At 38.3% G+C, this 4974-nt stretch overlaps 1 long non-coding RNA gene across 1 annotated transcript; it reads left to right on the top strand.

The window, feature by feature from the left end:
- Positions 1–1169: 1169 nt before the first annotated feature.
- Positions 1170–3067, top strand: LOC141630239 (uncharacterized). The gene is made up of 2 exons (XR_012537462.1): positions 1170–1321; positions 2762–3067. It is a non-coding gene; the product is annotated as an uncharacterized LOC141630239 (long non-coding RNA).
- The last annotated feature ends 1907 nt before the right edge of the window (positions 3068–4974 follow it).

Raw genomic sequence — 4974 nt, 5'->3', positions numbered from 1 at the left:
TGGGTAAATTACCTTTTCTTTTGATTTTAACGTTGATCGGATGTTAGAACTCGTTATTAGAAACGTTTAATAACTTGTTCTACTCTTGTCGACGAGTGATTTTCGGTTTTAAATTTGTCTTTGACTTGGAAAGTTAGCGCTCTTGTGTGCACGACAAGGGCAATTTCGTTCCATGAATGAGACTTATACATTTGAAAACTTTTCATTAATGTTTCTGAAAGTATTTTGATTTTCGATTTATACAAATGATTTGCCTTTGACCTTATCTTGGATTTGGAATGTGATGTTCTTGAATGCGCAACGAGAGCACTTCCGTTCCTTTGATGAGAATCGTTCTCATTTCGGAAAATTTTATTTGAAACTTTTGAAAGAATTTTGATTCTTACGATAAATAACCTTTAAAATGTTTTGGTTACCGATTCCAATTCCAGTTTTATTTTTATAACCTTTCATTTATACTTTCAAGTTTCGAGGACGAAACTTTTTAAAAGATGGGGTGATTGTAACACCCCGTATTTTATTAAGTTGGATAAAATTCTTTTAATTGCTATTTTGAATTTAATTACATCATTTGACGATTTATATATATATGCTTAGCTAATTAATTAATTTCATCATAAGTCGATACGTTAATTTTAATAATCATTAATAAGTTTATTTAAAGTTAGTTCGAGTTTATTGAAATTAGTTCGAGTTTATTTATTTAATAATTTCCGTTTCTTTACGAGTCCTTATGAAAGTTGTTTTAAGTGAACCGAGATGGATTTTGGGAACAAAACCGTCCAATTAGCTATTTTGAGCTTATTTCACTAAAATAGCAATTTTTATTAATATCCGTTAGTTTCGTAAAAATCGCTAATAATTCCGATTCAAGCTGATATCGTATTATTTCCGTTAACTAGCTGAGTTTATTTTATTTTCACTCATTAAATTTATTTATTATTGATTCCGTTTTATTACTGAAACTTTTACTTAAATCGGTTAAATTTAACTCGAAACGATTTTAATAACGATCGAAGTTTTTAAATTTAAGAAACGACGTATAATAAATAGCAGGCAGGCAGGCTGCTCCCTCATTTCTCACGTATCATTTCTTCTTCTCCCTTCCTTTTTCTTCTTTTACGCCTGATTCAACTTTTTTTTGTTTTTAAATTGATCCTGCCACTCCGTTTGTCATCCGTTTTCAACTATTTTTGTTCCATAGCGCTCCTTTCGTCGTTCTCGTCAATCCGTTGTGACTCATATGTGGTTGAAGATGAAGAGTAATTTTGGGTTTTAGAAGCTTTCTCAAGTTTATTGCTTGTCTCTTTGCTAGCTTAAGGTAACTATTCCGAGTTACTCGACGAATTAATGTCACATTAGTAGTAAATGTGGTGCTTGTTGTTTGTTAAGTGTTTAGGTGATTGATAATGTTTTACTCTCATTTTTTTTACATGATAGAAATTAGAAATAGCATGAGAATAATATTGTGATAAATTTTGTAATTTGGGCCAAAGTAGGCCAAGACTCTGAGCTGGGCCAGATTGACCGAACGAGTTTGGTCAAACTAGGTTTAAACCAGATCGACCTCGATTTGACCGATGACCCGTCGGGACTCGGTTCGAGGGTTTGTCTTTGAGGTAAGATTAGTTGTTATTGGAGGTTTTATGTTATGCCTTGATATTCGTAATTATCATTTCACATGTTGGTTGTTGGATGAATTGGTTGCCTTATACTTCAGTCTTCTTGTCTTTGCCATTTTAGCTTGTTCTCATAGATTATGGTATTGTCGGTTAGCTGGAATTTGGATTATTATTGATATTGAGGATTCTGTTGGGATTGTATGCTGTAAATAGACATTTATATAGCCTTTCACATGATAGAATATTAGATTTTATGTTGGTAAGTAGGACTTTTTGCCCTCTTAAGGTTAAGTGGGTGTCTTACTTGACTTGTGTGGTGAGTCTTGTGTGGTGTGGGCTAAAGTATTCAAGCTGGGACTAACTGGGACTAGGTCCTAGGTGAGTATTTCGGCCTTCATCATAGATAGGTCTTTATAGTCTCTGACGAGTATATGTTCACTGCTTGATAGCCTTTGTGTTCCTGACTAGTGGATTTATATCCAAGTTGGGGCATGACCTCAGGTACTTATTTTGATAGTATGGGGTCAGCTTAAGTACTAGCCAACCCTTCGGTGGTGTCCTTAGGGTACTCACTTCACTTTGTTTTAAAAAAAGTTGTGGGTCTTGGGTGCGGTGGTGTGTATCCGCATGTCTAGGTCTGCGCAGATTTTAGGCTAGGGTTGTGTTGTCTCTTGGCCATGTTTTCTTAATAGTAACCGCTGAGCCAAGATACCGGTTCGATTACCTTCCCTACCTCGTGGTATAGACTCGAGTTACAAAGTGACTATTGACGGGACTAAGAACTTATGCCTGTCTTTGATATATTGCCCTTTCTTGTTTGATGATTCTATGAATCATAGAAGGTGAGATGCAAGCCGGCTATGGTTGATAGAGTTTGGATTCCTGGATGTTATGTGATTCACATGATAGTGTAGTATGAGTCGGTCTAGTATTCACATGCTAGGACTATGTGGCGTTATATTGTTGTTCACATGATAAGCACGATTGCCTTAGCATCTATATGCTAAGGCAGTGTGTGATTCGTATTCATATTCTTATGTTTACATGTTATATTAATTATGACATTTCGTGGCTGGGAGAACTCGGAGTTACTCCCCACTGACTGTGGCTTTCGTATTTGTATAAAATGCGAATGACAGGTAGGTGATGCATATATGGGGTACATGGACGAGCTAGCGAGCAAAGTAACCTTGGGACCTAGACTGGTTTTATTTCATTGTGACCCTTAAACCCTTTTTATGTCACATACATTTTAGGGACATATGTCTCCCTTTCTCATATTTGGTTTGTATAACTTCTCTTATTTTGGACCTTGCATGTTTGACACCTTCCCTTTTGGATATCTTTATAACAGGTTCAGGTTTTAAAAATTACAGGTTTTTACCCAATTGAACCTATTACAAACATATCCATGCAGTTTTATTCTAGAATTACGTGTTTACTTTTCCGCGATAAGTGAGGGTGTCACACATATGCAGGTTGTTGAATGGCATGAAACAAATTTATTTTTTCAAAACATTAGGAGTATGTAATAATGACGGTTACTAAAAAAACCGTTGTGAATACCTTTCACAACGGTTAATAAAAATAACACCGTTGTGAATGACATTCACAAATACCCGCGCATAATATTCTACAACGGGTATTAAGCATAAAACCGTTGTTAAAAGTCTTCACAATTTTGGAGGTAAAATTACAACAACGGGTATTAAACATAAAACCGTTGTTACTAAAAATTTCAACAACGGGTATGTATCATAAACCCGTTGTCAAAAGACTTCACAATTTTGGAGGGAAAGTTACAACAACAGTTATACATACGACAACCGTTGTTATATTATTCCCTCCAAAATTTTGAAACACTTTCCACAACGGAGAACACCCAACAACAACGGCTTTTAACCGTGGTGAATACTTTAGACAACGGTTTCCATAAATATGCAAACCGTTGTAAATACCTTCTATAACGGCCACTTTAACAACGTCCGCTTTTTTATTTTACAACGGTTTTTACCCGTTGTTATAGGCTGTATCTGTAGTAGTGATCATCATCATCATTGCCACCATGGATGGCCTCATTGTACCCATTAATCTCCTCGAACATGGCATCCAACTCAGGATCAGGAACACGGCCAACACGGCCTCCACGTCGACCACCACGTCAACCACGACCTCTAGCACGACCACCTCTAGAAACAGTTGCTGCCCTAGAAGTAGAAGCTGCAAACTGGCTAAACTGCCCTCTCTGAGAAAGAGGGACCCCAACATCCTCAGGAAACACACTGAAAGGTTAACTAGGCCGAATAGGAGTGTAGAATGGTCGACCCAGAGCACCAAACTCCCTACTGAACTACCCATACTCCGCAGGAGTAACACCATAGAGATGAAAAACGTGACTATCATCTCCAGGAGTAGAGTAGAAACTTGGAGCAGTGCCAGTGTACTGACCTCCCCCAGAAATAGTAATAGCGTCCATCTGCTCCCACAACCGCCTATGTGTCAAGGCAGTGTTAATCCCGTCATGCATACTCACTTCCCTCTCAATAGCTGGGTCAAAATGATAACCGTAATGGGAAGTAGAGTTAAAAGAAGAAGCAGAAGGTTGTGGCTGGTAGGAACCCGGTAAGTGGGTAGAAGGTCTACGGTGCTGCCTACGACACCCTCCAGTGGTAGTGGTGGTGCTGGAACCAGGTAAAGTGACCAAGAGCTCATCAGGAATCAAGTAAGTATGGGGTGCAGGTCTCTCCTCAGACTCATTCTCCTCTAAAGCAGAAATAGCTGGCAACTGAGCATTAGGCAATAACATATAAAAGTTACCCCTCACCTTCCAGTAATGGTCAGTACCACCAAGACTATCAATGTAGGAGATACCATAGCGCAAATAGTCATCATCTACCAAGGGCTCAGGATCCTCCATCGGCTCATAAGGAGCCTCACCCTGGAAATCACATAAACGGCGTGCAATCCTGGTAACAATAGCCCCACAATCTAAATCCGCATACTTCCCAGTCATACGGTCTAAGGCTTGGCAAACAAGGACCGGTGGACTGAACTGGAAGGTCTCTTCCTGATAAGGGTTCAAGTAGCTAGCTAGAATTAACACCTCTAAGGACCGAGCCTTACTCCTGTCGTGCCTCCCAAATAACAAATAACTCAAATACCTTAAAAATAGGCTAAGGCAAACATGTTGCACATTAAGCAAGGCCATAGAGCTAACATCTGCATCCGCAAAACCAATAAACAAAGGAAAGTATCAAACAATAGATAAACCAGCAGCATTATACAAATCCCCATCAAAATGCTTATCTAGGCCTAGGTACTCAGAAATTTTATCAAATGTCAAAGAACGTTC

Source organism: Silene latifolia, chromosome 2 (genome assembly GCF_048544455.1).
Source record: "Silene latifolia isolate original U9 population chromosome 2, ASM4854445v1, whole genome shotgun sequence".
Lineage (NCBI taxonomy): Eukaryota > Viridiplantae > Streptophyta > Magnoliopsida > Caryophyllales > Caryophyllaceae > Silene > Silene latifolia.
This window is presented reverse-complemented; position numbering and strand designations above follow the sequence as displayed.